At 36.9% G+C, this 22809-nt stretch overlaps 1 long non-coding RNA gene across 1 annotated transcript in view; it reads right to left on the bottom strand.

The window, feature by feature from the left end:
* Nucleotides 1-22809, bottom strand: part of LOC103793351 (uncharacterized) — a 175088-nt gene that overhangs the window by 109084 nt on the left and 43195 nt on the right. Inside the window, exons 2-3 of the long non-coding RNA XR_008481670.2 lie at nucleotides 8269-8402; nucleotides 5360-5402 (exon numbers count right to left, since the gene is read on the bottom strand). This is a non-coding gene — a long non-coding RNA (uncharacterized LOC103793351). The remainder of the gene's footprint in view (nucleotides 1-5359; nucleotides 5403-8268; nucleotides 8403-22809) is intronic.

The following is a 22809-nucleotide window of genomic DNA, read 5'->3' as shown; positions in this document are numbered from 1 at the left end:
CAGACTAGAATGTAGTGTCCAAATACTTTTTCCCACTGAAAAGGACCAGGGTTTCTTGTAGAAATGGTTGTGTACAGATATAGAATAGGAAATGTACAGATAAGACTGGAATCCTACTACATGAAAAGAACCCTCTAAAAGCCAAAAGACGCCTTGTAAAATCATTCAGGAGCCACTTGAGGCTCCCCCTGGTCAAAGTTGGGGATAACTTGAACATCAATAAGGAGAATAACTGCAATAGACTGGCACATCCCAAGGATGTACATTTCATGTATGCATGCTGCATTTTTACATGTATGTATAATATATGAGATCATAATGATCTCCCCAAAATAAATAATCACATGAATTGATCATAGTTGGACCATGCTTACTACCTCATTATTTTGAAAACTCATAATACACAGAAAAAAAATCCATCATTTATTATTTTCCTATAGAAATGTACCATTTGGGAGAAAAGTTGTAATTGAGGTATTTTTCTTTATAGAAGTGCCTAGCTAATACATGAATAAAAAGTTAGAATTAGACTACAAGAATTTTTCAAACCCCAATGAATTCACCTAGGATCTAGGTTGCTAACAACAGCATCAACAAAGATCACAAAATTAAAATAAGCCTCCCTCTGGAAGAATCTAAAGCCACCCACAAGCCTCCCCCTGCATACAACTATATCATCAATTAATTGTCAGATTTATCTGATGAGGTCTTTACATATAACTATCAATTTACAGGAAGCTCAGAGGACAGAGCCAGGTGAAATACTGTCCAAAAAAATCCAGGCTGTGGACAGAATAGCCAAGTTTATTAAATGAATAAACTGCAAGGAGAGAGAGAAATAAACACTGAGAGAGAGAGAGAGAGAGAGAGAGAGAGAGAGAGAGAGAGAGAGAGAGTCTATAAATTAAAAGTTATTTGAAAGACTTCAAATATCAACCTATTGTAACATGAAAATTATTTGGATCTCAATTGAAAAAATTTGTAAAAATTTTAAATGCACACAAATAGACACTGACTGAATATCTGATGATACTAAGAAACTACTGCTAATTATTTATAAGTGAGATAATAGCACTGTGGTTTTATATTTTTGAGTCCTTGTCTTTTAGAGATACAAGCAGAAATATTATGGATAACATAATACGATGTCTAGGATTTCTTTCAAAATAACATGGGAGGAGGAAATCAGTGCAAAGATAAAATAAATTTGGCCACAGATTGTTAGTGTTGAAGCAGGGAGTTAGGTACTAGGCAGATCACTATAGTGGCCTTCTTTTGTATATGTTTGAATTTTCTAGGATTAATATTTAAGCAAGGAAAAAGATCTTGAATGTAAAATATTTAGACAGCACCTGTCACATAAGAAACATTCATTTAGTTATTGGTAATTAACTATTAATATTATTTTATTACTTTATAAAGTTCACAAGGTTACTTTTCCCAAAGATATTTATTTTATTTTTAAGCAAGGTATATATGTGTGTATAAAACATACAACAATACAATAAGTAATGTGTATATACAGATAGCATAATAAACATTATTATTAGTAACACCTCGTGTTCCGTATCATTGGGTTCTCCAGAGGTATGGGGCATTGAATTCAAGACTAGCCACCCACTTTACACAATGGCCTTTGTAAAAAGGTATTTTACAATTTATTGATTGAAATATCATAATTTTAACAAAAACACTATAATGAAATGTAAATGACCACTTTAATTATCTCTTTATAAGGAGACAATTATTCTTTATAAACAGTAATTTACTATAATTTTACTGTAGTAAATTATTTTGCAAAAAGTAATAAATCATGAGAAATTGAAATGTTTTGTTGTTCAGTTCGTTGCATAACCACTTTCTCTTCTATTTATCTCAATCCAACTGAAAATGAACACGGTCTGCCCCATGCAGACCCTTAACCTATTGTTGCTTGCTTATATGCCCAACTTCCCCTTCCTGTGCCTGTCTTCCCATTATCCTACTGATAATCTTTCGTACAAACCCAGACATCCAACACCCTCCTGCAATCTTCAGTCCCTGCACTATCAAAGGAGATCTAAGAAATAGAAACACCATTTGTTTCAATCCCATTACTGGGTATATATCCAAAGGATTATAAATTATTCTATTCTAAAGACACATGCACACACATGTTTATTGCAGCACTGTTCACAATAGCAAAGATTTGGAACCAACCCAAATGCCCATCAATGATACTCTGGATAAAGAAAATGTGGCACATACATACCATGAAATACTATGTAGCCATAAAAAGGATGAGTTCATGTCCTTTGCAGGGACATGGATAAAGCTGGAAACCATCATTCTCAGCAAACTGACGCAAGAACAGAAAACCAAACACCCCATGTTCTCACTCATAAGTGGGTGCTGAACAATGAGAACATGACACACGGAGGGGAACATCACACACCAGGGCCTGTCGGAGGGTGGGGGACTAGCAAGGGATAGCAGGGGTGGGGAGAAGGGGGAGGGATAGCATTAGATGAAATACCTAATGTAGATGATGGGGTGATGGATGCAGCAAAGCACCAAGGCACGTGTATACCTATATAACAACAAACCTGCACGTTCTGCACATGTACCCCAGAACCAAACGAATTAATGAATAAATAAATAAATAAATAGATAGATAGATAAATAAATGAGATCTAAGTGGTTTATACTTGTCAATTAGATATACTTTGATTCACACTAAATCATACCAAAAATCCTGCTTTCATCTAATATTTTACTTTTTTTTTTTTCCTTGAGACGGAGTTTCACCCCTGTTACCCAGGCTGGAGTGCAATGGCACGATCTCGGCTTACCGCAACCTCTGCCTCCTGGGTTCAAGCAATTCTCCTGCCTCAGCCTCCCGAGTAGCTGGGACTACAGGCGCACGCCACCATGCCTAGCTAATTTTTGTATTTTTAGTAGAGATGGGGTTTCACCATGTTAACCAGGATGGTCTCGATCTCTTGACCTCGTGATCCACCCGCCTTGGCCTCCCAAAGTGCTGGGATTATAGGCATGAGCCACCGCAGCCGGTCGACAAAGCTCATTTCTAAGTCAACATAGGTAATAAAAATAATTTCAGGAAGGTGGTGATGGAGATGACACTCTAGACATAAGAGAAAGGCACACATAAGCATACAGTTGCAGGTAGCATGAAAGTTTGGGGAGAATGTTGTAAAGGATGTGGGGACTGGGGGATTTATGCTTTAAGCTGTAACTGAAGCTAGAGGCTCAAATGCAGCCTGCCACCTGTTTTGGAAACAACCACAAGCTAAGAATGGTTTTTACATTCTTTAATGGTTGAAATGAAACATAAGCCTAGTATCCAGTGAGAATTATATGAAATTCAAATTTCAGTGTCTATAAATAAGTTTTATTTGAGCACAGATCACCTGTGTTCTAGGCTGTTTTGTGCACGAGAGCGTAGCTGAGTAATTGAAATAGAGACAGTGTGGCACAAAGCCCTAAAATATTTTCTATCTTGCCCTTTACAGAAAAAGTTTGATGATCCCAGCTTTAATTAAGGGAAAGTCAAACAGAGGATTATAACACAGAAAACCATGATCATTTTTATGCTTTGGAATAGGTAAAGTAATATGAAGAGTTGAAATTCTGAATGCATGTATTACCAAACTGGCCTTTAGAAAGTTACATCAATTTGGGCCGGGCTTGGTGGCTCACACTTGTAATGCCAGCACTTTGGGAGGCTGAGGCAGGGACAGATTACCTGAGGTCAGGAGTTGGAGACCAGCCTGACCAACATAGAGAAATCTCCTCTCTACTAAAAATACAAATATTAGCTGGCCATGGTGGCTCACTCCTGTAAGCCCAGCTACTCAGGAGGCTGAGGCAGGAGAATTGCTTGAACCTTGGAGACAGAGGTTGCTATGAGCTGTGACCGCATCACTGCACTCCAGTCTGGGTGACAGAGTGATACTCTATCTCAAAAGAAAAACAAAAAATTACATCAATCTACAAGGGAACAAGAAGTTTAGAAGAGTGCTTAATTCATTAATTGGGCACTTGATTTCAATGGGCACCATTATTAATATTTTATTCCTGTTCATACTATTTAATGGGCCCAAACATAATGCTGTCATATTATTTTCATTAGAATTATTTGCTTATCAGAATGAACATTTTTTTTCAAATGTTTAATAGTAATTCCATATTTCCTGCATGTCTGTACTCTTTAAAACTCCAATAAGCTTTTCAATTGATGTGTAAGAACTCTGTATGTGATGTTTAACCTTCAGCTTCAAGTCTGAGCAAGTAGGCCAACCAACATCTTCTGGAAGGAAAGGTCTCAATAGGGTATCCTGGCGTGACATCCCCTCATGGGATATCAGTTTGATGGGTTCATGCTCTCTATAACCCACTGATATAAAATTGCCATCTGTAGAGTTAGGCTAAAATAAATAATGCAGATATTCATCTCTTTGACTGATTTTTCTTTGATTTTTATATCAAAGGACCTGTTTGTTCTTGTTTCTGGCTTTACTGTTTGTTCATTTGCCTGTTTGTTTTTCCTTTGAACACAAAATTTGTTTCAAAAAATTCCAAGGCACTAGAATCAGCACCTTCTGACCATAACTTATCTCATTAACCATCTGTCTGGGCCAAATAGGATGCCTTGAACAAGCTCAATGCCTTACTCATCAGGAACACATTTTCCTGCTATCACACTGATAAGCCATCAGCAGTACCATTGATCTTAACTTTCCCAGCCTAATTCCAAGGAGATTTTCCCACTCTGAGTACTTGCAGAAGGCCACTTAACTACTCAAAGACAGTGAAACTGGTATAAAAACACTTTGCAGGAAATAGATGTAAACCTAAAAACCATCCAGTCACAGTTACAGTGTTGGCTCCGTGTAACACCAAACCTGAAATTTCTATTTTCAGACTTCTTGGTGTTCTTTTCTGCCAAAGGATTAGGAAGAATAAGCGATAGAATGAGAGAGAGAGAGAAGGAAAGAGAGAGAAGGAGAGAGAGGAGGAGAAAGAGAGAGAGAGAAACCTTTCCTTTTAATATTTATCAAGTAAAACTCATTAATAAAGTCATGAAAATTGTATGCTCACTAAAGAAATTGCAATGTGACAACCAACTTCAGCTTCCTAAACTGCAGTCCCTTTATTCCAAATTTCATTAAAGAATAACAATTCCAAAACCCAAAATCCTTCAATTAACATGTACTTAAAATTACTAGGTAATAAGAAATTTGAAGATAGACTTTGTCCCATTAAATTTTCTCAGCCTTTGCACTCTCTGCCATGGTGCATAATTTGAATTAAATAATTTCTATGGAAAAGCTAATAATATATTGAGATAAAAACTCACCTAAGTTTTGCGGCCAAGGACATTGAAGCAAGCATATTCTATTCTGTAGAAGAGAAATAAAACTTTTACAATATTCACTAGAAGGAATACAGTGAAAAACTAACTGTATGAAACTAAAGCTCCCTACCCAGAAAGAAGTAAAGACAATTGAGGTTTAGTGGTGGCAGTCATGAGGAAACAAGGTCAAGTCAAATTTACAATGGAAACGATTTTTAAGGGAACTCTGAAAATTCATTGATTGTATTAGAAGAATATCGCTTATGTGGCCCTCGTTGTCCAGTGTGGAAATCAAAAGCTCAGTTTACTAGAGGCCTCCACATTGACACCAACCTCTCTTCTCTACCCATTCCTACCCTGTAACTATACACAAGTGTTTCTAGGCTGCCAACCCTCCCAGGTTATATGGTGGCTAAAAGTATCATTCCAAATTCACAGTTATTCAGGAATAGTGAGAAGCCCCAAATCTCTCTTTTCTCATTGCCCCAGACCAAAGCCTTGGCTTCTCAAACCATCTGTAGAGGCAGCACCTGCTAATTCCCTGCTGAGATTTCTATTGGCAAGGCTTGCTCCAAGCAGTTATTCAGAGCTCTGGGAAATTGCATAATGTTGTGTTAACTTTTTTTTTCCTATATGTGAATTTATTTATTAATCATATATATAAAGCCTATCATCTACAATAGTGATCTAATATATATGTGTATACATGTGTATATATATATAACAAAACATGAATATACCTATGTACTTGTATGATATAAAAATATACAAATATAAAAATGAAATGTATTGAAATGGAGGTAATAAAAAATATAAATAGATTTTTTTTACTCTAAAATAATTTATTTTTAATTTTTTATTGCATTTTAGGTTTTGGGGTACATGTGCACTTTTTAACTGCACTCTCTGCTCCTGTCTGTGGTTCTTTAAGGTAGGGTACGTTTTCATTCATCTTCTTTTGTGTGAAATTCATACAGAATTTGCGTTTCCTTAATGGCCCTCACAGACAGCAGCAGTATAGAGTTTATCAGTCACCTCTCTCAGGATAGAATGCTGTATGATAGCCCCTTGCTATGGGAAGGGTAGTCTGAGGACCGGCAGTACTGGCATAACCTAGGGGCTGAATACAAATGTAGAATCTCATCCCCCACCTCAGGCTCATCAGAATCTGTATTTTTTCAAGAACTCAATGTGATTCATACGCACATTAATGTCTAAGGAGCATGGCATGCTGGTGAGGCTGTGGAGAAATAGGAATGGTTTTACATGCTGGTGGCAATGTAAATTGGTTCAACCATTGTGGAAGACAGTGTGGTGATTCCTGAAAGACCTAGAACCAGAAATACCATTTGACCCAGCAATCCCCATTACTGGGTAGGTACCTAAAGGAATATAAATCATTCTACTATAAAGAAAACTGCATACATATATTCACTGCAGCACTATTCATGATAGCAAAAACATGGAATCAATCCAAATGCGTGTCAATGATAGACTAAAGAAAACATGGTACATATACACCATGGAATACTATGCAGTCATAAAAAGGAACAAGATCATGTTACTTGCAGGGAAATGGATGGAGCTGGAAGCCATTATCCTCAGCAAACTAACAGGAACAGAAAACCAAACACTGCATGTTCTCATTCATAAGTGAGAGTTTAACAATCAGAACATGTGGACATGGGGTGAAGAACAACACACACTGGGGCTTATAGTAGGGAGGTAGGGGGAGGGAGAGCATCAGGAAAAATAGCTAATGCATGTTGGGCTTAATACCTAGGTGATAGGTTGATAGGTACAGCAAACCACCATGGTGCAATTTACCTATATAACAAACATGCATGTACCCCAGAAATTAAAACAAAAGAAATGTGGCAAATAAATGTTTATTTCTGTGTGTCCCACTTACTCACATATGAAACAAAGGAGCATACATCCAAAATTTTTTTGGAAATAACCCTTGCTTTTATCCAGTAAATTTCCAAGGGAAATATACAACAAAACATTCTAACATGTGTGTGTTATACATAAGTGAAGAATCCCTTGGGGTTAATAAATGGTTTCTGTGCAAAAGTAGAAATCAATGGCATTTGATATGAGCTGATTTAACTTGCAAATGATATGGCATATTTATGCAAATAATGGCAAGTAGACCCCTAGTCTTCTCTACCAAAGCCCACACTTTATGTCACACCTGATTTTTGTTTCATATTCATGAAATTGTTCATGATGACACTTTCGGGAAATTGTTCCTAGTGAGAGGAAGAAAATCTGAAAATGATTTTTAACATTCTTTGTGAGTTACCTTTAAAATAACAATTATTCAATAAAAGCCAGAAACTTTGCAAATTTGCCTCTTACCTTGATATTCCTCATGGTATTAACTAAAATAAGAATAACCCAGCATATAAATCACCCAGTTTCATCTCCACCCAGCACCTTTAGTGAAAGGGCCTAAAAGGCTGAATGTTTAACAAGCACCAGCATGATTCTTAGCAACAAGTTTTGAAAAACTTGGCAAGTTGTTCCACACTTGAGAGGGTATCAGATTCATCAGGATGCACTCTGTTAAAAAGGTTTCTGGATCCCAGCCTGAGGTCCTGATTCAGTAGGTTGGTGGAGGAGCACAGGAATTGCATTTAAAACAAATAGCCCAGGTGATGCTCCATGAAATACTCTAAGAATGACTCTTTGAAGGGCATTGCATAGGGGCATTACCCTACTGCAAATTTGTCCCCATCCTGTTCTCTGGGACGAAAGCCACTCTCAAGTCATAGTCTACTGGATCATATTTCCCATGGTTATGGTTCAGACCTTTATAGCCCAATTTAACACAAAATGTGTTCTTGCCTCAATGACGTTACTAACTAGTTCCCTGTAATTTTCCTATCAACAACTGAACTCCTTACCAGTCCTTTAGATCCTCAGTAGTTAAGGTTGCTGTCCTCAAAGCCCAAATTGCCTCTGATAAGGTCATGGAAAAATTCTTCAGGCTCTATCCAATGCCAGCTTCTTGAGCAGAACTTTGCTGTCTACCTGCTGCCTGCAATTGGAGATCCTTGTTAATTGTTGTGATCTTTTCTTTGCTTAATTGATCAAGGTTCTCATATTTATTTTTAGTAGCCATGAAACTTCTCCAAGAAAAATCTTATACAGAACTCCAGGAAAATATAATCCAAGCAAAACTGCTCTGAGATAGTGGGAGAAAGGAAAATGCAGGCAGAACAGAAGTAGACATTCTTCCTCCTCCCCAAGGCACATGTGCATACAGTCACATCCCCATCCACCCATTTACACAAAAAAAAAAACTATTTGCTCACATTTATGCACACTTGTATTTGCACACTACTGTTCAATCACACTTACACATACACATTTACATGTACATTCCCATTTACATGTAAATACACTCACATGCACATATCTTATTCGCTCACATTTACACACACACACACACACATACACACACACATGACCCTGAGGCAGTCCTACAGAACCTTGTGGATCTATGGAACACAGTCTGAAAATCTGCACTCTACATCACAAATTCAATTTTTTAGCTATTTTTTTATTGGACTACCTTCCCAGGCTTATATTACTGACTTTTAAATCTAACTTCCAAAGATAGAATGTCTCTTCTTGAAAAACAACCAATGAAATTAACTCTCGTGTTTATACTTCCAGTTCCATTTTACTCTATGGATTGGGTAAAAGTTCCCATCCAAATAATTCCTGGTCAGCCCTACTCAACCATTTATCAAGCTTGGGCTGTTCTATGTTCATAAATATTCTCTGGAAAAATAAATTAACAAATTAGAGTTAGAAATCATGTGCAACTAAAATACCTAAGTATTTAATGCTTTGGTGCTGTTATAAATTATACCGTTTTTAATTTAAATTTATATTTTTTCAAAGCTAACATATTGAAATACAATTGATTTTTGTATGCTGACTTTGTATCTGGCAGTCTTACCAGGATCATTTATTACTTTTAGTACCCTTTTGAAGACTCTTTAGACTCTTCTACACAGGCAATCATATCGTCTGCAAATATAAACATGGTTAGTTCTTCCTTTCCAAATTACATGCTTTTTATTTATTTTGCTTACATAATTGCATTGGCAAGGACTTCCAGTATGAGGTGGATTAGGAATTGTGAGAGTAGACATCCTTGCCTTGTTTTTAATATTAGAGGGAGAGCATTCTATCATCAAGTATGATATGAGCACTAGGCCACCTTTTAGTAGATGCTATTTATCTCACCCAAGAAGTTCTATTCTACCCCTGGTTTACATAAGAGTTTTTATCATGGGGCTGGGTGTGGTGGCTCACACCTCTAATCCTAGCACTTTGGATGGCTAAGGTGGGTGGATTGCCTGAACTCAGGAGTTTGAGACCAGCTTGGGCAACATAGTGAAACCCTGTCTCTACTAAAAATATAAAAATTAGCTAGCCAGGTGTGCTGGTGTGTGTGCCTATAATCCCAGTTACTCAGGGGGCTGAGGCACGAGAATCGCTTGAACCTGGGATGAAGAGGTTGAAGTGAGCTGAGACTGTGCCACTGCACCCCAGGCTGAGTGACAAAGCGAGACTCTCTCAAAAAAAAAAAAAAAGTTTTTATCATGAACAGGTGTTAAGCATTATCCAGAAGATCGTATGTTTTTCCTTCTTCAAGCTGTTGATAATATGAAATTCATTGGCTGATTTTTTGCATATTGAACCAGCTTACATACCTGGTATAAACCTTGGTAGGTATATCCTTCTTATATAGCACTGGATTCACTTTGCTAGTATTTTCTTGAGAATTTTTACATTTATGTTTATGAGTAATATTGGTCTATAGTGTTTATTTTTTTAAATGTCTGTGTCTGGTTTTGGCATCACGGTAATGTTGGCCTTATACAATGAGCTGAGAGGTACTCTTTCACCCTTTACTTTCTGTTTTCCTTTTTTTCTTAAACCTTCAGTGTAACTCACAAGCAAAGACATCTGAGCCAGGGATTTTCTTCTTAAGAAGATTTTTAAATACTAATTCAATGGTTCTACTTGTTATAGATATATTCATACTTTTCTCTTTCTTGAGTTGGTAATGATAATTTGTATCTTTCTAGTAATTTGCCCATTTTATCTGAATTGTCAAATTTTTAGTGTGTTCTAAGTTGCTATTTACACTTTTTTGTCTATGAAGGTTATTCTTTTACAATAATTGATAATGCTCTTTCTAAATTTTTTAAGAAATGATATAGAGTACATATATTTCATCATTACATTTGAGTATCTTGACTAAATTCACAGTAACTACATTTTCTTCTTTAAAAATGTATTATGGACAAAATATATGTCTATTATAGAAAACCTAGAAAATGATATAATCAAAATCTTATTAATACTGGACATCCTTCAATGTAGAGTCTCCCAGTATTTTTTCCTGTGAAAAATATTTTTCACCAAAATGAAATCATGTTGAACAAAATGCATTGTTGGATTAGTTTCCTATTGTTGCAGTAACAAATTATCACAACCTTAGTGGCTTAAAACAAAGACAACTTTGTAATTTTACAGTTCTGGAAGCCAGAAGTCCCGATGAGTTTTACTGGGACCAAATTAAATTGTCAGCAGAGCATGCTGGAGACTCCAGGAAATAATCTGTTTGTTTGGTTTTTCCATCTTCTAGAGGCTGCCTGGTTTTCTTGGGTCATGGCCCCTTCTTCTAACTACTAAAATGAGTAGATTTTAGCTTTCTAGCCACAAAAACAAAAACACCAAAGGTAACTATGTGAGATGATGAATATGATAATTAGCTGTTCTACAGTAACCATTTTACTCTCCACATGTATCCAAAAACATCATGTGATATACCTTAAATATGTAAAATAAATTTTATGTTAAAGGCCACAAAATATTGTCAAGTTTTTGGCACTGAACTTTTTATAGTATTTCTTAATAATCATTTTATTTTCTGCAGAGGCCACAGTGATATCTCCTTTTTCATCCCTGGTTTTTTTTCTCCACTGTTTTTCACTGTTGTTTTATTGATTTTCAGTGTAATGATTATTTCCTTTCTTCTGCTTCTTTGGTTTTAATTTACTTTTGTAATTTCTTATAGTAGAATCTCAGGTTATTGATTTCAGATTTTTCTTCCTTTCTAATATAGATATTTAGTTTATAATTTCCCCCTGAGCAATGCAATAGCTCAATCCACAAGTTTTGATATACTGTATTTTCATTTCATCCCATTCCTAATATTTTCCAATTTTCTCTGAAAATTCCTCTTTGACCATAGGTTATTTAAAAGTGTCTTTTTAAATTCCCAAATATTTAAAAGTGTCTGTGTACTTTTCTGGAATTCACTTCTAGCTTAATTCCATCAGAGAACACAGTTTGATTAATTTCAATTATTTTAAATATGCTAAGACTTGTTTTATGGTCCATCTTGAACTATCTTGGTGACTGTTTCCTATGTGCTTGGAAAAAACATGTCTTCTGCTGTTGTTGGGTGGAGTATTCAATAAACATTAGATAAGCTGATTGATAGTGTTGTTCTGAAATTCTATAGCCTTACTGGTTTTCTGTGTACTTCTCATAGCAATTCCTGGGAAAAGACTATTGTTTATGTTTTCTTCCTTTTGCTTCTAACCCATCTATGCCTTTATATTTAAACTGTAGACATCATATAGTTGGAAATTATCTCTTTTTTAATTCAATTAGATAATCTGTTAATTAATTTGTTCAGGTCCTTTACATTTAATGTATGTACTGATATGGTTAAACTTAGGCCTACAATTTTATTATTTGTTTTCTTTTGTCTCTGCTGTTTTTCCTCCTTTTCCCTTTTTCTGCCTTTTAAAAAATTGTTTGAATATTTAATATTCAATTTAGTTTATCTACTAGCTTTTGTTTATACCTCTTTACATAAATTTGTACAGTGGTTGCTCTAAGTTTTACTACCTACATTTAACCTTTCATGGTTAGAACTAAATAGTTTAATATTTCAAGTAAAATGTAGAAACCTTCCCAATATGCAGATGTCCTCACCCTCCCACTCATATTTGTCAAATATAGTATATCTATATGCACTGAAAAGGAAATCAGAAAATGTTGGTAATTTTGTTTTCAAAAAGTAGTACAGACCTTAAAGAACTCCACAGGAGAAAAAGTCATTTTAATATTGACCTAGATATTTGTCACTTTCATTGTTCATTCTTCATTGTTTGTCTTCATTCTAAAGAACTTTATTTAGTACTCATTTTAGAGCAGGTTTATTAGTGATGAATATTCTCAGTTTAACTACATCAGAGATGTTTTGTTTTGCCTTCATTCTTAAAAGAAAGTTTCTCTGGGAATTCTGGATTAATCGGTTTGTGGTTTGTTTTCTGTCTTTTGTTATGTGCCACTGGCTTACTGTTGCCAATGATTTTTGTCCATTCAAATTTCATTTTCTCTTGCATGTAACATGTCATTTTCCACTAGCTTCTTTCAAGTTTTTTTTGTCTTTGTTTTTATTGTTGTCCCAGCATTTTGACTATGATATGTCTGGGCATGGATTCCTTTGCATTTATTCAGTTCGGGGTTTGCTGAACTTCTTTAATCTGTAAATGTTTGTCTTCCCCCATATTTGGGAAGTTTAAAGCCATTATTACCTTATATGTATTCTCTCCACCAACTTTTTCCTATCATTCTGAAACTCTAATGATACATTAGAATTTTGGATATTATTCTACAGGTGTGAGAGGCTCTGTTCATTAGTATCCTAATAAATTATTCTCCCTGTTCTTCATATTGAATAATGCAGCACTCAGGGATTAGCCTGAAACTTGGGCAATGGTTTAAATCTTCCTTCAGTTCTCAGGCCTTTCCTATGTTTGTTTGGGTCTATCTCTCAAATGTGCTGCTCAGGGATAAGCCTTGGACCTTTGTGGGTCCAGACACAGAATTAAGTGTTGTCTTCTTCAGCTAACTGCTCTCTGTGATGCCCCCACACCCACACACACTCATTGACTTTTTTTTGTCTTTGTTTTCGTTTTCGTTTTTTTCTGGTTGTTCTGGCCAGGAAGACAAGACTTTTTAGCTGAATTTTAGATGCCTGCACTGATAATTTCATGCTTCTCTGTTACTGAGGCCTGGCTCTGAAGCAAAACAAGAGGAAAAAAATGAATAAACAAAATAGACAACTGTTCACATCATTCAGACTACAGGGACAGCTTTTTCTACTCCCTTAAGGTAAATAAACGAGGTTGCTACTGGAGTTTTCACCTCCCATGCCACCATTGCACAGTTCATGAATATAAGAGTAAAGAACAACAATAGCAAAAACACATTCCCTTAAGGCTCACTTCTCCAGTGTTTTCTGTATTCAATAACATTCTATTTTTGTTGACTTTTAAGTAACTTCAGATAGTTGATTTTTTGTTTGTCTTATCTAAATATTTTTAGTTGTCATCAGTGGGGGAGGCAGGCTTGCATTATTTCAACTTAGGCAACACCAGAAGCCAGAGGAATGCATGAATAAAACTGAATATACATGGTCCCACATGACATACCAGGTAATCATAGGTCTAAATGAATCTATTTCTAAATTATAATATCCCTGGATCACAACTTTACTGAAAACTTTTAGCAGCCTGATTATTAAACATAAGTTTCAGAGAACAAGATAAGAACATACTAGAAGATAGTCCCCAAGATGATTTTGGTAATGCTCAAGTATCTTGAAGCATTTTCAAAAGCTTTTTGGGAAGGAGAAAAAAAACCTAAGGCTGTGCCTTAATCCTTAATCATCTCTTATACCTTAATTTCACAATTTGTGTGTATTTTGAAGGAAATCAAATCCATCCATAGCCAATCCCTTAAACTTTCATCAACCAAATACGGTTTTTTAGAGCCATTTGATATTTCAGACCTTAGTAGAGGTTGTTTTCTTCTTCTTTATGAAAACAGGAAGTGGTCATCTGGCAAAAGTAAACTTACTTGAAAATCTTAAGATGGTCATGCTGAGTTTACAACTTCAAATGCATGGTTCTTGGCCACATTCTTAAGTTGGCAACACTAATTTATTTACTTCCTTCAGTCCTAAAAATCACCTGGTATTAGGTGTGCTTACTGAAATTAGAATTCATTAATCTTAACAGTAGTCATAAATACCATTTCTTATAAAGGAAAGGGATTGGGTGAGCACTGAGGAAAAAAATATAGGAAATTTTCATAGAATATAAAACTAAAACACTCTGCGTAAAATAAATGACATAACACAGTTAGCTTTTGAACTACACAGGGATTAGAGACACTGACCACTCATGCAGTTGGAAATCCAAGTATAACATTTGACTCCCCCAGAACTTAACTACTAATTGCCTATTGTTGACTGGAAGCCTTACTTTTGTTTATGGGTTTTCTTTTTCCCACCACAAGCTATTTTTCAGGTCTCTGTGGACACAAACTAGGTGTCCTACAATTCAATTCAGACACTATTCACCTAGAGTTAGCTCAGACCCCACAGCTTAAAAGACTCATAAGACTCCTGGATTTCAGACGCCAATCACAAGTGGTGGGTCCCCTGGTTACTCACTACTTCTGTCCAATGGGCTATAAATCAGAGGTGCCCACAACCCCCTCCTCCGATTCAAGCATTTGTTAGAATGGCTTACAGAATTCACGAAGATAGTTTACTTGCTGGACTACCAATTTTAATACAAGAAATACAACTCAGGAACAGCCAGATGGAAGAGATGCATAAGATGGGGTATGGAGAAAGAAGCATGAAGCTTCCATGCCTTCTCCGGGCACCCCACCCTCCCAGCACTTCCACCTATTTGAAATTGAGGGCTAACCTGATTAAGCCCATCCATCAAACTTAATTTGCCTTGCTTGCCTTTAATCACTTCTTAGGTAATCCTAAAACATATGTAGCTAAAAGTTACACAGCTAAGCAATCCACCAGCTTTCTTACAGATAACATCTCTGACATATCTGTCTCCATGGTAACGGCTGCTTAAAATTCTTTTTCAGGAATTAAGGGTTGGGGGTAGGCTGGTTAAAGGTAGTTGAGACCACCAACTGTGTGACTGGGCCTGCTCAAATGCCCAAGAGATGACTTTTTTTGACATCAGAGGGCCAAAATTTCTTCCTTAGATCATACTAATGCCACCATTTTCTGAACACATGCTCTATTAGGAACCATGATGCTTGACTACACATGGGCAGATCAACAGTTACCTCATGATATAGTTTGGTTGTTTTATGCTCTCCTCATCTCATGCTGAAATGCAATCCTCAATGTTGGAGGTGGGCCTAGTGGTAGGTGTTTGGATCATGAAGGTGGATTCCTCATGTCTGGCTTAGTGCTATCCCCTTGGTAAAAAGTTCTCACTCTATTAGTTCAAATAAGAGCTGGTTGCTTAAAGAAGCCTTGCATCTCTCTTGCCTCCCCTCTAACCATGTGACATGCCTACTCCCCCTTTAGCTTCTACCATTGTTGTCAACTCTTGAGGCTTCCCCAGAAGCCAAGCAGATACAGGTACCATGCTTGTACTGCCTGAAGAACTGTGAGCCAATTAAACCTCTTTTCTTTATAAATTACTTACTCTCAGGTATTCTTTTATAGCAATGCAAAATAGACCAGCACACCTTGCTTTTCCTTGTCCCCAGTCACCTTTCCCCATGTTTTGGACCACTTTATACCTTTATCCCATAAATATCTCTAAAATCTCATCTTTGGGGAGGCAGATTTGAGATCTGTTCTCCATCTCCTCTCTTGGCAGTCTTGTGCATAAAATTTTTTCTTTTTTCCAAAACCTGTCATCTCAATAATTAGCTTGCTGCACACAGGCATAACAAACCTGGTCACTAACATACTCACCAATTTCGGAGCTCTCCAAAAATTATCATTGTGGATTTCTATGGAGGCTTGAATATATAGCCATAATTGATTAAATCATTGGCCACCGGTGGTCAACTCAACCTTCAACCTCTCATCCCTATCTGGAGGTCAGAAGATAGGGTTGATAATTTCAGTCCTCTTTGGCCAGGCGTGGTAACTCACACCTGTCTGTAATCCCAGCACTTTAGGAGGCTGAGGCGGGTGTATCACCTAAAGTCAGGAGTTTAAGACTAGCCTGGAAAATATGGCAAAACACTATCTCTACTAAAAATATAAAAATTAGCTGGAAGTGGTCGCCTGTTCCTATAACCCCATCTACTCAGGAGGCTGAGGCAGAAGGATCGCTTAAACCCAGGAGGTGAAGCTTCCAGTGAGCCAAGATCGCACCACTACACTCCAGCCTGAGCCACAGAGTGAGACGCCATCTCAAAAAAAAAAAAAAGAAAGAAAGAAAAGAAAAGAAAATTTCAGTCCTCTGATCACAGGCTTGACTTCCCTGCAACTAGCCCCCATCCTGAGGTTCCTCAGGAGCCACCAGCCATCTCATTAGCTTGCAAAAACACACATCATTTAGGAGATTTTAAAAGTTTTAGGAGCTGTATGCCAGAAAATGGGGATGAATACCAAATATATATTTCTTATTATAAATAATAATATCACACTAACTAAGGAATAGGAGGCAATTTTCCCCTCAAAGAGACAGACCATCACTCCCCACCCCATAAGTGTAAGCTACACATATTGGCTTCCTTCCAAACAGTAAAAAATGGAAAGTGGGCAGTGGTGGGGAAAGGAGAAGAGCATAACTTTATAGTGGAGAAACGTAATAAACCTCATCTCAGCCAAGTGATCAAGGTTAGCAGCAACATTGATGTCGTGTTACTACCAGGTACCTTTGATAGATTTAATAAAAATAGTGCTTTACCTCTATGTTCTTCCTCCTCAAAATCTGTAACACCTGTGTAACTGAAAAAAACATCATAAAAGTGCAATATTGAGGTGTACTTCAAACTGACTACTACTACTCAAAACTGTTAAGGCTGGCCAGATGTGATGGGGTCATACCTGTGACCCCAGCACTTTGGGAGGCTGAGGCAAGCAGATCATTTGAGGCCAGGCGTTTGAGACCAGCCTGGCCAACATGGTGAAACTGTGTCTCTACCAAAATATACAAAAATTAGCCAGGCATGGTGGTACACACCTGTAGCCCCAGGTACTCAGGAGGCTGAGGCACGAGAATTGCTTGAATCTGGTAAGCGGAGGTTGCAATGAGCTAAGATCACACTGCTGCACTCCACAGCCTGAGTGACAGAGCAACACTGTCTCAAAAAAGAAAAGAATAAAGAAAACTGTTAAGGCTATTAAAAAAAAAGAAAGAAAGAAAAGTCTGAGAAACTGTCACAGCTAAGAGAGGCACTAGGAAACATGACTAAGTATAATGTGGTTTCCTGGATAGGATGCTCAAAAGAACATTAGGTTAAAATGAGGGAAATCTGAATAATGTATGGACTTTAATTAACATACTAACATATTGGTTCATCAGTTGTGACAATGTCCCATACTAAATGTATGCTATTAGTAATTGGGGAAACTGAGTACATGGAATATGGGAACCCTCTGGACTACTTTCAGAATTTTTCTGTAAATTTAAATTCATTCTAAAATTTTAAAGTTTACTTTAAAAATCCATTCTGAGTTATCTTCTCCAACTGCCCACTAGAAATCTTAAGAAAAGAATGTGTCTACTCATTTTAAATTGGTAAAAAGTAAATTGAAAACACTTCCAAAATGCCCCTTTTGATCACCCTCGAAATTGGCGTGTGGCCAGTTTGTTGACAATGATAAACGTATGTGCTTTTTGAACTCTGTATTTCTCCCTGCAAAGGAAGTAGTCAAACTTTTATGCTCTCTCGTCTGACAGTGTTTCTGTTGCACAACAAAAGTCTGAAGTTGTCTGAAGACAACTTCATTTTTTGGCTTGTGTCTTCAAAACCCAAATGCTTCGAGTAGATCATAGTAAGTGTATTTCATACGGGATGAAAGAAGTGAGAGAAGAATTGAAGAAAATAAAATATTAGGAATACAGAGAATGAGGAAAAAGTATAGTTCCCCAAACCCAGGTATGTTACAGAGATGCTTGAGTCCTACGACTAGTAGACATCCAAACCTATTTCCTCTCAGCTTCTTAGAAAATGACCAGACCTCAGTAGACAGAATGGATCAGCCTATGAAGGCTACACTCAAAACACTGGCAGTCCTGATCTTGGCAAAGATGCCAGTACCCAGACAGAGAAGCAGCAGACTCTACAAGGAAGCAGCTAACCCACACCAGGGTTAGCCCTTGAATGTTTTCTACACTGCCTAAGATGCAGAAACTTTCTACTCCTTAGGAATCCCAATTTTGAGTGAGAGTCAATTCCCTGTTAAGCCAGCAAGTTAAAAACTGAGAGTTAAATTAAATTTTTGTAAAGGTAATCTAATCTTTTCTCTGAATTTATAGAGTTTTGCACCTCCTTCAGAAACAAAATGTAGAGCTATCATGGAAAGAGCATCAAATACTATACTTTGAGTTGAAGAATGAAATGTTGCATACAAATATCATATCAGATAGAAGAGAGACAAAGGACTCATGAAAGATGCTCTCAGCAAATATTTTATAATAAATATAATATCATTTATTGAATCCCTAATTGGACACATCCCAATATAAGTTAAATATCATGTACAAAAAAGAAGCCTACAGCTTACATTATAGTCATTAATGGATCATATGATAAAAATATGCTACGACTTTGCATACATAATTGCAGTTATTCATGCTGTATGGAGGGAACCAGCTAGAATTAGCTCCACTTTGAGATGTGAGAAATTAATTTCCATGCAGAAAAAATAACTTACCCAAGATTGTTCTGTCAGTAACTGTCATGGCTACAGACCTGTCCTCTCTTGAATACTAAGGTTCATATCCCTCTTTGGTTTCAACTAGGACTGCCATTTTTATCATGGGACTATTTCCATACAAGACTTGCCAACCTGGTAAAGAGTAGTTTTGTTTTTCTAGATTCTTTGGGTAAAAAAAAGATTTGGGCCAAAAAAAGTTTCATTTCATTTTGTAATCAGAAACATTTCACGGAAAAATTAAATTGCTACACAAGCTATACTGCACACACCATGAAGTGTTCACTCATAAGCGATCATTAAGGAATCCAGGACACTTTGCCTACCATCAGATCACACTCCCTTCATTTGATATAGAACATTTGGTTTGGGCTTCCCAACTCACAAAAACTGAGCTGATTCGTCAAAAGCTGGATATTTTGGGTCAGGCAAAATACCACGGCAACTTGTACATGCCATAGGCACCTCATCTATCCAAGCCAGAGGAAGACAACCACTGAATACCTGCATTCAGCTCTAAACCAGCCTCCCTGAGACCCACAAAAACACCAGCATGTCCCTTCATTGTAATGCAGATTCCACCAAATAAACAAGCACCGTATAGATTTAAAACTTGTTGAGATAATATATCACATTTAAAATGATAACATAAATGAAGCTTCTTCAAGATTAGTACCTTACATAAGTGGCATTATTAGAGTCACTGCAGCTGTTCAGTGAAAGTGTCTCTTTCTACTTCTTCCTGCTGATTTTTTGTCCTTCTCTGCCAAAAAAAAGATTTACTACATTTTTTTCTTATTTTCTTCATGTCAAGTGGAACTTTTTTATCCAAATTTCACTGCTCAGGTCCATATGTCTCCTTTTTCTTCTTTTCATATTTTTTTAAGATACCACATAACAAAAATGTTTCTCTTATATTAATTTTGTTACTCAGGCAAAGTAAACCATCACTCCTTGGTATGTCATATAAAAGCCAGAAGAGTAGTGACTCACTCATGCAGAGATTTTATTTAAAACATTTGCTCTGTGGTCAGAGTAGATTAAAGACAGATCAGGTTGCCCTCAGAGCAGTGCAGGGATAGTGAGAGTGAGAGATGTTGCCACTTGGTAGATAAACCACACACCACTCACATGACAGTCACTTTCCTTGATCCCCTCCTTCAAGACGGGAACACCTGCATTCAGCAGACTTGGGCTTACTGACCTTGTAAACCTGAAGGGTTCTTGGAAGGATCTGACATTTTAATTTTGTGATAAAAAAAAAATGGAATGGCTGCTGAAAGAAGTTCTGAATGTCCCTTAGGGACTCCTGGTACATGAAGAAATGAAAAAGAGAAACTAGTATGGAAGAAAAGGGAAAATAAAGAAGAAAAATGAGGAAAAGGAAATAAACCAAAAAGAGAACACTATGACAAGTTTCCATTGTTCTTTTTCTGTGCCAGACAGAGTGGAATTTTAAATGATTGCAAATTGAGCGGCTCATGGGTAATCGATTTGGTCTCCACCAGTAGAGGTCAGAAACCCATGACATGTAAATAATATTTATACAGTTGAAACAAGGAACAGATGAAGTCCATGGAAAAGAATGAATCTCTGCTTTTTGATTTTTATAGAAAAGCACACATTTCAACATCTGAGACTAACACAGTAAGAAAAGTGCACACAGTAAAAGCTGACGTGTGAATGAATATCTGTAACTGTCAGTATTTATTAGTCTATGTGCTATTTATATCAGGTCTACCAACTAAAATTAGTTAACAGTCAACCAAATTAGTTGGTCAATTCATAAAATCATCTAATTAACTGAATTTGTGTGTGTGAGCGCATCCATTTTCAAACATATTGTCCTAGAGCAACTTTTCTTTCCCCTTTCATTCTTCCTCCCTTTTTTCTTTTTATTAAATATGCAAAAAAAATCACTGATTCTTTTACACTTAAAACAGCTTGTGACCTGCTGAAGATGGAAACTGTCAAGAAGATCATAGGATCTGCGAATTAGAAGAAATTCCAGTGGTCATCCAGCTGGACCTCGGACAAGGGCAGGAATCTTTTCTATAACATCTGGTAGTGTATGGTCACCAAAGAAAGCCTGCTTGTACATTCTCATTGATCAGGGACCTGCTATTTTGCGAGGCATTTCATTCCATTGTTTATGTTAAATACATATTTTTAGGTTTGGGTAATAAATTAATAAACAAGAACATCATAAGATAGTGATAAGTATAATTGAAAGAAAACAGAATAATCTGAGAGTGAGTAGATAGCTACTAGAGACTGGGTTTTCAATGATGGTCTACTGCAGGATATGACATTGGGGCTCCAAAATAAGTGCTTTCTAAGCAGAAGGAATAGGTAAGATGAATAGTCTAAGGTGAAAATCAGCTTGGTGTGGAAAAATAAATAATTTTTTCCAGCCTGGAGACTAATGGACTGGGTTCAAGATGCCGAAAGACAAGGCTGGAATGGGGGGCAGAGATCATTCAATGTTGGGCTTTGTAGGCTGTGACGAGGATTGTGCATTCTATTCTAAGCACCATCAGAATCCATTAAGTAGTTTTAAAGAACATATTTAAAAATATTGTTCACGTATAGAGAATAAAAGCAGCAGAAATAGGAGCAAGAAAACTAATTATGAGGCTGCTATGATAGATCAGAGAAAAGATTTTGATAGTTTGCATTGTGGTGGCAATGTAGGAAATGGAGAGAAGTGGAAGAGTCTGGATTATATTTTGGGAAGGTTAGGTTGGCATAACTGGCTAGATAGATTTTGTGACATGGAGTGGAAAGAGAGGAGTAAAATAAAGAATCATATGCACTGTCAAGATACCTGGCTTGAATACCTGAGCAGGTGATGGTACAAGTTACTGACATGTAGGAAACTTGGTGATGACTATGTTTCCAGGCAATGAAAATTCTGCTTTGATTTCACTATGTTTGAGATGTCTGCCATGTAAAGAGCTGGCCAAACAATTCAGATGTTTTAGATAGAGGCCAGATCTTTCTAGTCATCTGCATTTTGTAGACAATTAAATTATTAGTAGGTTGCCAGGCATGGTGGCTCACACCTGTAATCCCAGCACTTTGGAAGGCCGAGGTGGGCAGATCATGAGGTCAGGAGTTCGAGACCAGCCTGGCCAATATGGTGAAATCCCATTTCTACTAAAAATACAAAAATTAGCCAGGTGTGATGGCACTCACCTATAGTCCCAGCTACTCAGGAGGCTGAGGCAGAAGAATCACTTGAACCCAGGAGGCGGAGGTTGCAGTGAGCCAAGATCGTACCATTGCACTCCAGCCTGGGTGACAGAGTGAGACTCTGTCCAAAAAAAAAAACTTAGTAGTAGGTTAATATTGAACTGAAATTTTTTCCTTGTAATTACTACCCACTAGTCTTAGTTTTGTCTTCAAAGGAGAGGCCAATTTCTCTCCTGATAACATAGTTTAGCCCCACCCAAATCTAATCTTAAATTGTAGCTCCCATAATCCCCATGTTGGAAGAGGGACCCAGTGGGAGGTAATTGAATCATGGGAGTGGGTTTTTCCCATACTATTCTCATGATAGTGACTAAGTCTCATGAGATCTGATGATTTTATAAGAGGCAGCTCCCCTGTGCATGCTTTCTTTTCTGCTGCCATGTAAGACATGATTTTGTCCCTCCCTCACCTTCCACCATGA

This window comes from Callithrix jacchus, chromosome 5 (assembly GCF_049354715.1).
Source record: "Callithrix jacchus isolate 240 chromosome 5, calJac240_pri, whole genome shotgun sequence".
NCBI lineage: Eukaryota > Metazoa > Chordata > Mammalia > Primates > Cebidae > Callithrix > Callithrix jacchus.
Note: the sequence above shows the minus strand (reverse complement) of the source record. Positions and strands in the feature narration are given on the sequence as shown.